An 11155-nucleotide genomic window follows, 5' to 3' on the forward strand; every position below is an offset into this window, starting at 1 on the left:
ACCAAGGCCTCATACCTGGCCCTGCTCTGGACTACGAATGGATGACGAAGAGCATGTTTTCAAACTCATATACACTGTGCACATATCAACCTGTACAATTACAGCAGGTATGTTCTGTGGACCTCTGAAAAACTGTGCACCAACAATTCTTTTTGGTAAATCAAGTGACACTTTAAGTGCATGCAGGGAAACAATGTGTAGACGATGGTTTTGGAAATTGTTAAAGGACAAAAATGGCAGCTATTTAGGAAAACAAGGCCATCTGATCTGTGGCCATAGCTCCAACCCAATGAGAAAACCTACTATGAAAAATCACAGTGACAGGAAAATAAGTGATGGGTCCCTCTTTGGTAAATGAAAGCTCTCCCACAGAAGAAAGGCTTTTCCTTGTGCTCTACATTTTAAGGATTTGTGCATGAGAAGATCCACCAGTTGCTGGGTCTGGGCGGGGCTGACCTTAGAGCAGGTTTGCTCTGACAGCCCAGACCTGACCGAGCTTACAGGGATTTGGGGGGCTGAAATGAGAGACCTAGGGGCAGGGAAAGAATCAGTGACTACAAGGATACAACTTGATGTCTTATTATACATAAGACAAGAACCTTAGGCATCCGAAATCAGCCAAAGGGAGCCTGGGTGACTAAAATGTGTCACCATCATTACCAAAGGTCAGCTAGCTCTGGGTGGGGACGCAGAGGGAACAGTGGACCATGATGGACTCAACCCCCTGGAGGAGCCTGAGCTCTCAACTCTCTGCAAATCAGCATCCCAGCCTGAGGGTCTGCACACAGCCATCTTGTGCCAGGTCAGCAGCCGTGAGTAGTTTCCAAGCGCCTGAAAATCCCCCTGGGCTCTGACGAAATTGAGCTCCTGGATTCAGAAAGAAGGAAGAAGCACCTGGGCCCCTGCCAGCCTGAGTCTCCACTCTGTGCAGATCTAGGGGTACAAGGTTTGGCCTAAGCCAGGGCCTCCTGCCTGGTTCCAGCAGCTGCCCCTAGGGACAGAACACCTGCCTAGACCTCAGCCAAAGGCCAGGATCCAGCCAAAGCCTCATTCAATTCCAAACACAGTCTACACTGTGCCTAGTGGGCTCCAGGAAGTGACTAGTGAAAAAGAAACAGAATCCAATTCAAAATAAAGCATTTTCTGAAAATGTACTCATTGAAGAAAATTAGTCATCACTGAGAACTCAGAGTAAAGGTTGTTGTCACGTTCGACACGGAAACGCACACAACTCTGGGAAATATATCAGAGCTCATCGCTGAATGAAAAATGACACTCTTAAGCATTCGAATACAAAATGACGTCTGTATTTTTTTTTTTTACAAAAAATGAAAGCCGAACTAGGAAATTGAAAGATATGGAAAGAAAAATTGTATTTGAGCTCCCATTCCAAAGCAGAGAATATTCTCCGCCATCAAGTATAGACGGTCCCCTGAAAACAATCGGTGTTGGACCTGAAAAAGTTGCTAAGAAACAACTGTACCACTTGACAGGGCCAGGCTCAGCCTAGGCGAGGTGCCACTGGCTGTTTTCCATGTCCCTCTCTACAGGTTACCCAAAGCTCACCCAGGGGCATGACCACACAAGAGCTGTGGCCTAGGTTCGGAGCCCAGGGCCTGGCCAATCCCAGTGCCACCTCTTCTTCTAGACATGTGTCACATGTGTGCAGCTGTCACCTCAGCATTAGTCACATTTTCAAGGAATGACACACAGAGGTACTAGATCGCTTACATGTTAATTGCAATTATACAGCAAAACAGAAAGTGCTGCCAAAATATTCACAGGATAATTGCCCTGCAATGACAGGATAATTCTTCCTATTCTTCCCAAAACAGAATGTAGCTGCCCCATCTAATTACTTTACCATCTTCCAGGCAAAAATTTCCCCTTGGCCCCAGCCAAGCCTTGCCTTTCCACACACAGAGGCACTTTTACAACCTCAGGGAAGATGGGTGGGTATGCCAACGGTTGGACCAGGGCTTCCAACCCTGGCATACTGACCCAGAGGAGATGGTGGTGGTGCATGTGCCCACACTGTCCTAGGGAGGGTTTGGGACCAGCTGTTCTGTGCATTGCAGGGTGTTCAGCAGCAGCCCTGGACTCCCCCTGGAGAGCAGTTGTGCTCGCTAGTCCCAGTTTTCACAACCAAGAAATGTTTTCAAACATTGCAAAGGATGCAAGAATTTCAGATAAAGATATTCAACCTATGCTTTTCTTAAACACACACATACACACACACACACACACACACACACACACACACATCAGATCTTGTCCTTACCCTACGAAAAATGGCCCTATGATTTCCTATCCCACCAGAAAAAAAACAATCATTGGTGGAAACCCAACCTCCCGAGATGCACTGCAGTCCCCCCGGCCCCCCAACCATCGGCACGGGCTCACAGCACTCCACTCCCCCCTGCGGCAAACAGAAGCCTCCACTTCTGCCCCTGCGGCTCTCACCTAGAGACCGTGGCTCCTTCAGACCTCCCCGAGGTTCAAGCATGACCTCCCTGGTGTCTCTGCTCAAGTGTCACTTTCTTAGAGTCTTTCCCTGACCATTACGTCTGGGTGGCCCTGCCTCTCCCATGTCACCTGCCTATCCACTCATGGGGCCCAGAACACCATGCAACAAGCAGCGCCCATGCCTCCTTGCAAACCCATGTGTGTTCTGTCTCTTTCTGGAAAGTAAGTCCCTGGAGGACAGATCTTCCTGTCTGATTTTCGGCTGGTCTTCAGGACCTTGGAGAGCACCCAGTGCCTAGAGCGCTCCCTCCACCAGGGTGGTGGTTATTGTTCTAATGGATTATACAAGACAGCGGAATGCTCTTTGATTCCTTGTACACAAATGGAGCACAATTGTTCACCTCTCTTGTTGTACCCAAAGTAGGGTCACACCTTTCGTGCAATCATACAGGCACCTAGGGTAATGATGTCTGTCTCATTCCGCCATCTTTCCCATCCTCATGCACCCTCCGCTCCTGTCCCCTCCCCTCCACCAGAGTTTGTAGGATATTCTGGACTGGGGGAGTGTTCTCCCCACACCATGGCGTGCCCAGCACGGGGCTCTACAGCTGGCTGCTTGATAGTCATGGGTGCCTCCACTGCCCCTCCACCAGGCTGCAAGATCCTGAGGGGGTGCTACCCTCCTTATCCTCTCTATTTGCAGGACCTGGACCTTATGTATGTATTCTGGTAGATAGATGGATGGACAGACAGCTGGATACATGAGTTGAGCCTGAATTATGCCTCGGGCTGAGCTCCAGGCCTAGGGCTTGACAGGTGAATTGGCTTGCTGTTGGAAATTAATTCATCAGTCAATTCCACGGGCTGTATAAATGCCATCCAAGCTGGTCAGGCAGACAGGAACAAGCAAAATGATACTTTTTAAAAAAGAAAAACCTTCGAGTTGGCACTTCCCATTACCCTAGGTTGTAATTAGCGCTGGAGTTGCTCTACTCTTTAAAGCTTCTTATTACACCCAGTTCCGTCTGTCCTCCCTCTCCTGCCCTAAGCAGTGGGAGGGAATGTCCTCTAGGACCTTCCACATGCCACCTTCACTTTCCAAGCAGAAGATGCACAGGCCGGCACCAGGCACCTTCCCCCCACCCTGGTTCTCACACAAGGAAAAGGGATTACAAAAGGTGTCAGACCTGGAGAGACTCTTTAAAGCCGCTACTCCAGCACTCATTTGTGTGGATAATTGGACCACCATTGTTATTTTTATGTCCCAAAAGGTTTCTTGATAATTTGGGGTTGCCCAATATAATTTTAGCAATCTTACCTTTCTTTGGTCTAAAAAGGCATTAAAAAGAAAAAAAAATGAACTACACCAGATATGTTCTTTAAAGAAGGGGGAGGGAGAAAATGAAGAAAGCATTTAAAATATAGATATTTTTAAAGTATGGTTCAGAAAACTAGCGTCCGATGCAGTTGTATTAGAATTATAGTATTTTCCATTTAGAGAAGTGAGACAAGTTAATTGCATAGTTACCATGAAATAAACTACGTGGCAATTGCACAGTAGCTCCTTCAGAAACCGCAGTAATTACACTGCACTGAGCCTTCTAAAATAGACTGGGAGCTTCCGAGTTCACGCACGATGGGGCCGAGTTTGACCTGTGCCCCCGCCCCTGGAAGGGAGTGTGGCACGTGACTTCTGAAGCCGATTTCTGGAGATAATGACTTTTAAATACAGGCGACTTTCTACAAACGGTCCCAAGCACAGTGTTTCCTTTCAGCAAATGGGAGAAAAGGTCCCGTTACCCTCTGCCAGGCAGCAAGAAAGTCGACGGTGATTTCCTGTCTGAAGGAGGTGATGATCCTCAAAGAAAAATATCAGCAGTGTCCCCTGTAGAAGGAGGCTGTGGTTGCTGGCTCCATTTGCATACTGTATGCCCAGCTTGAAAGGCAGCCGCCTGGGGAAGAAGTGGCCAGAGGAGGAGTGAATGGTGCCGTGTATTCTGCAAAGAGCAAGCGATTTTCCTGGGAATGAAGAGGCCTGTGACACAGCCAATGCCCCAAAGGCCCAGAACAGTCACCTTTTGTCACTGTGTCTTACACAACCTAAATTATTCAGCTGCTGAAGAAAAAGAGGAGCTGGGTAAATATAGGGAACAGAGAAGGCTTTCCCTGGGAGACGTGGAGGAAGGGAAAGATCTGGGGAGCGGACTGCTGGAATCCTGGTCCTTGGCGCTGGCGGTTCTTCTCAGGGGACTTCCTATCCGACAGTGGACGTGGGTCTATCAAGGACAGGTGGGACCCTCAGGGCCTTCCCTTCCAGGTCACAGGGATCAGGTTCCAGAAGAGCAGCTCCAGGGTTTGCAACAGGCCCCCGCTGCTGAGTGCGTGGCTCAGCCCCTGGCCTCCCACGTGCTGGACACTCGATTCCCAAGCCTGTCTGCAAACCCTCTGGCGGCCCCAGCTCTGCTTCTTCATTACCAGCCTCATCAAGTTGGCCCCAGCCCAGGGTCGGGACTCCATCAGGACTGGATTCCAAATTAGCTGCCAAGGTCTTTGTGAATTTAATTTTCAGACATTGTTCTGCTAAGTGGATGCCAAGCCAGCTGATGGGCAATGAGAGAACGAAACGAGATTAGAGATGATCACAACCAGATGGGGGGAGGGGACGCCCAGCGGCACGTCACTCCAACCCTGTCTGTGCTCAACCCCGGTGCCGACAGGCCAACTCCAAGCCATGCGGAAATCCATTTAGTCCAGAGGTGGCTCTGCTAAGCCCCGACCCGAGTCCCTGCTGACCCTCACACACACACACACACACACACACACACACACACACACACACACCCTCGCCATTTCCAGGGCTGTGGCATCTCCACTGGGCTGTGAGAGAGACCCGTCCTCTTCGTCTCCCTCGGTCCTGGCCTGTTGGTTGAGTGAATAAGAGTCCCACATCTTGTCACCACAGAAGGGCATGGCCTCAGCCAGAAAGATTTCATGGGGCCTGTAAAGGGAAGAAGAGCCGCCAAGCAGCCACTTGTCAATAAATGTGTGACGATCCAAAGGGAGTGAAATTGCATAGAGTTGTTGTCCTCTCAGAATCATGACGTGACAGGAGTGAAGAACCTGGGGTTCCAGGGACCTGGAAAAGCACGGCCTCCGTCGTGCACTTGGGAGGGTCTTACCGTGCTCCCACCTGAGCAGGTGACGCGTCTGCGGTGGCTGCACCTGGAGACCTGTGCCTCCGTGTGTCTGGGCAGATGGTCCCCAGGGTTCCCTGCTCTCCTGGGGCGGCGGCTTCTTGAAGCATGAGCGCGAGACTTCTCCCGATCTACCAGCAGGGAAGTGTTAGTAGTGACCATGTCTGGAGTGTGGGTGTGGATCGAGGCACCGTCCTCCCTCCGGGGACATCCTTGGGGACCCCAGCATGAGCACAGCACCAAGGTGGGCCCCAGGGAAGCCGCAGAGGAGGACTCTGCAGCTCTGTCTTGGCTTCTCCTGGGCCCAGCTCCTGGGCTCACTTCCCGGGCCTGTGGGTGGCCGTGGTCCCTTGCACCCGCAGGAAGGCCTGGGCCAGGACCACAGGAGGCCACCGGTGGAGAGAGATGCAGACGGCCACCACTGAGTGTTCTGAACAGCCAGTCCCCATCCAGCCTCCCACTCCCGAGACCCTCTTCAGTGCAACCTGTTTTATAAATTCCTCACACCCCTAGGGACATGTGGCCCACTTTGAAGGAAGCACTGGAGGCCGGAAACAGGGCCCTGGAGGCCACTTCCTGGACCCAGGCTGGGTCCTGTGCCTTTGTGTTCTGCTCTGAAAGTGCAGCTGGTAACAGGAAGTGGCTCTTGGCTGTGAGAGGTCTCACGTGTTGGCCAGGTGGGAACACCAGTGCCCATGGATGTGAGGTCCCTTCATGACCCAGTGCAGAGAAGGAGCCTGGGGTCAGAGAGGAGGCTAAGGCCTGCAGCTGGCATATGAGAACCCTAAGAATGGGATTCGTGTCTTCCAAGCTCAGCTCTACGGACAACCCCACCTGCTGATCAAGCAAGCCAGAGGTTCCCTTCTTCCCTTGGGGAGAAGCAAGTTTCAGTTGATAGTAACTTGTTTTAATAAAGGGAATTGCACTTTGGGACGAGAACCCCTGGCATTGTGCATCTGTATCCACACAGAACACGTACACGCACACACACATGGTCACACACAGACACACACACACAGTCACGCCCAGACATGTTTGCATGCTTGCACACACATTTAGGGATAAGAGCACTCTATGCACAACTTCACAAAACGTCCTTCCTCTCTTGCTGCCACAGTAAGAACGTATCAGGTTTTACAAGACAAAAGAATCTTCTGACACCACCTCACCAGTTCTTCTCCTCGGGGGTTTCGAAGTCTGAATCACAAACAGCCATCCAGAATCCCCAGTGCCAAGTCGGTCTGGCTGTGCCCGTTGAGATTTCAATACAGAGAAGTGAGCGGGGAGCTCCTCCCCAGGACCAAGGACTGAGCTCCCTGGTGGTTAAAGTCTCGGGGATCTTCAGAAGAGTCCCTGTTTGAACAGCAGGTCTGTGACCGTCCAGCATGGACAGAGGTCCTGCTGTAACTTGTCTGGGAACAGTGGTGCCACACTGGCTACTGACAACAACAGTCCCATGTCCCCACAGAGCAGCAGTCTGTGGTACAAGCTCCTCGGGGTGGACTCCATCTTTCTCCGCGAGTGCCCAGAACTCTCTCGGACTCTGTGGTGCCCGCCTTTCGGTTGCTTGGTAACAAGAGCACCTAATTATTCTACTAAGAGGTCAACAGAATGCCAGCCACCCATCGCAGGGACCAAGAAAGTCAGTCAGACGGAAGCCATTCGTTTGCCTAGAGAACTTTATTTATTCAGCTAGAGAGCAGGGAAAAGGTGGCTTCCAAAGCTCAGTTCGTTTCTACTCATTTCAAAGCCTGGCCTGGAAAACAAGCTGCAGTGTAGACAACTCTGATAAAAAAGCAAGTCAGAAAAGGGCCGTGGTGTTCCCTGTTTTTTTAATTCCTGAAATTGTCCATAGACGAGGAACAGTAAATGGTCAAGGGTAGGAAGTAGTTTTCTCTCTGTTAGATAATGATCTGATTTCTAAAATAGGTTCCCTAGGGACTGGGGGGAGTTTTGTTTTCAGATTTTGGGGGTGCTTGGCTTGGATTTGGGGATTTTGTCATTTTTTCTTCTCAACTGACTCTAGGTGATCAGGTTTAAAAGTAATTGAGTTGCCGGTGAATTTCTTTATTGACCGTACTGTGCATTTTTACCTGTCTGTGACTGTGATTGCAGGGTTTCATTTTCTAAAGATTCTCCCACTTACTCTGGGTAATTTGCTATAAATGTAGATACTACATTGGACACTGCTTCAAATACACCCTTCCTGCAAACGCAGAGGCCTTCTGCTAGCCAGAGCTGGATGGATCCTGCCAGGAACTTGAAGACAGGAGGCCCTGATTTCTTTGTCTTCTCTCCACAACGGAGATGGTGACTGCAGAGACCGGGGTGAGCCCTCATCCGGGAGACCCCCAGGATGCATAGGTATGACGCTCACACCTTGCCTCATACAGACACCCCCCTTGACTTGTTTTCTTTAAATCAAATTAAATGCCTCACCGTGTCTGGCATGGAGGGTCCCTCTATCTGCCTTTGGTGTCACTGGATGACCTCATTCTGCCATTACAGTTCAAAACAACCTTCAAATGCTGGCCCCTGCCCCAGCTCAGAACCCAAGAACCAAGCAGGCCAGGAGAGAGTGCAGAATTACTGTTTGCGGATCTTTTTCATCACCTATAAAAATTGGTGAAAAATTGCTGCATGCAACTAAAATGCTGTTTGGCTCCTGTGTTCCCTCTGTAAGATGGTGCTTTGTTTGCTAAATGCTGCCCTGCTCCCCACCTGCCCTTGAGGAGCTAGGGTTCCACAAGGGCTGGTCCACTGTGCCCTCTGCTGGCAAAGATGGGGAATGACCTAGCAGAATCTGCCACTGGAGCCCAGTACCTGAATTTCTTGTAGGGCCATTTCACTTAAATCTCAAAGAGTATTTTGAATGTGACAGAGGAAGGAAGTAATTCACTGTGAACTATAACTACACAGGACAGCACGGACGATGCAGAACAATGTCCACACACCCACAACAAACAGGTTAATGAGGTAAACTGTGTGTTGCTTACATTGCAACACAGTAACACATGTACATCCTGCACTGGCGCACATACCCACCCACACATACACACATACACACACACACACACACATACACACACAAGGAAAGAGCCGGATGAAGAGCACACTGCTTACAGTAGCCCCCAGCTACTATGAGTCTTATAGTAGCCATGAACCTCTGGGGAGTCCCCATGAACACCAAGGGTGGCCCCTGGGTAGGGTCAGGCTGAGGCCAGGCATGGAGGACTGGGGCCTCCAAGGGACTGAGCACACCCTGGCCATCACAGGGCAAGGACTGGCCCACTCTCTCACCATTATTCTCAGCCCCCTCCAGTTGCACCCCACTCTTCCCAGAACGTAAAAGACGTGTCCCAGCAAAACGGGCTGTAACGGGCTTTAAAGACCATCTGGGTCCAACCTCATTATTTTAAAGGCTCAGAAATAGACAAGGAGAGCAGAGAGAAAGAGCTGAGGTGCTCTGAGCAAGTCGAGAAGGGGGCCGAGAGGCAAAGACGACCCCCTACCACACCCCAGCAGCTCATTCGGATGAGGAAAACGTCACGATTCTGAACCCCAAAGGAGGTGGGCATCCTGGGGTAGATACAGAAAAAAGATGAGTGTCTCCTCGCTCCCTCTGTCTGCGCATGCTCTCTGCAGAGGAGGAAGCCTGTGGGAGGAAGGGAAGAAGAGGGAGGGGGGGAAAGAAGAAGAACAGGGAAAGGCTGGAGGGAAAGAGGCTGCGGGACCCTCACCCCAGCACACAGCCCACCAGGCTGCTGGATCCAGTGGGGGTCAGGCCCAGAGCGAGGTTTACTCTGCTTCCTGCAGGAAGGGGACGGTGGGCTCTAGAATCACCAGGGAAGCCATCGCGAGTGTTGTGTGGGCTGCACTGCACAGACCATTTTTTAAACGTGCACGACATATCCCAGTGGAACAAAGAAAATATCAAACCGACTCTCAGCGTATTCCTTCACTGCAGCCCAAATCGTAAGCTCTAAATTCAAACATGTAGCCCCAAATAGAGTGTAATTTATTTATTTATTTTTTGTTTAGAGACAAAGGGGTTGTCTTCTTCTTTAAAACCCTGGAGGAAGAAGTGGTGGCAAGGTTCTGGCAAACTGACATGGTGCATGAGAAGTTTTATTTGTCGTCTATCAACTCAACCATCGGCGGCATCCGTAGAAATTGGGTAAGAGACATTCATGAACCAGGAGCTGTAGCTTGTGTGGCAAAGCTGGGGCTTCCCTCAGCTCAGCCAGTGCTTGCCTTGGCTCAGTGTGCAGCGTGGATTTGCCTTCCAAGGGGCTGCGGGAAACTGGGTCTCTTGCAATGTACGGACCCGGTAGGGTGTCCCTGAGTCTCTGAATAGGTCCACCTTGGCCGCCCAGCTAGCCCTGTTTCCTAAGCCAGATCCTACTTCAAACACATGCCGGCTGCCTCCTGTGCCGCCCCCAAGCTGCCCTTGCAGACTTCACGGCGGCAGGGCAAAGTGTAGCTGTAGCAGAGGTAATCACATGTGCCAGGAACACCCCTCAAATTTAATTCAAGAAACCCATGTTTCTGGAAAGCATTGAAGAAGTGTATTTCTTATAGAGACGTTTTCATTCAGGAATCATCCTTGAGAATATGCCAAGCGGGCCCAGGGGGTGGCCGCCTGTTCAAGGGCCATCCCAGGAAAGGAAGAGCCGCTTCAGTGCTCTGCGGCCACCCACCTGCTGCCTCTTCACTTAGGACTGTGGGGTGGCCGGTGCAGTACTTCTGCAAGTGGCAGGAAAGCCTCGTCCAGGGAGCCCCTCACCCTGTGTGACCGAACCTCACCAGCTAAAAGCCATTTGTAGAAAACGTAGGTAGCATCCGTGTAAAGCTATTGTTACAGTCTGAGTTTCTAATTGTTTTCAAAAGTTTCTGTCATGTTTCTGTGCACAATTATTTATACGTATTTATTTAAAACCATTAAAAGTCTCTATTGGCTCTTCAGGTATTCCAACGGTGGGTGCCAGTCTGTTGTGCATTCTCTCCCTGGGCAGTCCCCAGGGCTGGGGAGGAAATTGGGGGTGCTCCAGGTGAGGGGCCGGAGGTGACGTTTGTGCAAAAAGCCCGTGGGGCCAGAGGCTGGGCCGCGACAATGGCTGACCCCCGTCTTCCTGAACCCTCGAGTCCTTCAGAGACGCTCCGTCACATCTGTGTTTACGGATTTGTCAGCCAGGACTTCACTGAAGGCCGTGGGGGCACAGGAGCTGGGCACAGCCCTGCCCAGTGGGCTCACATGCCAAGGGCAGAGGACAGAGGACTGTGCATGGGGGGGGCAGGGCACTAAGTGTGCAGAGCTATCAGCCCAGAACAGGGGCTCCAGACACAGGGACGGCACAGGGACAAAAACAGACTGAATCCCCTGCCCTGCCCTCAGGTCGTACACTTTCCCAAACCAGAGCCCTCTCTACCCGGGTCTGCTCTCCCGTGTGCACACGCCCTTACCCATCTGTGGCTTGTGTCCATGTCTATCACCC

The sequence above is a fragment of the Urocitellus parryii genome, chromosome 2 (genome assembly GCF_045843805.1).
Source record: "Urocitellus parryii isolate mUroPar1 chromosome 2, mUroPar1.hap1, whole genome shotgun sequence".
Taxonomy (NCBI): Eukaryota; Metazoa; Chordata; class Mammalia; order Rodentia; family Sciuridae; genus Urocitellus; species Urocitellus parryii.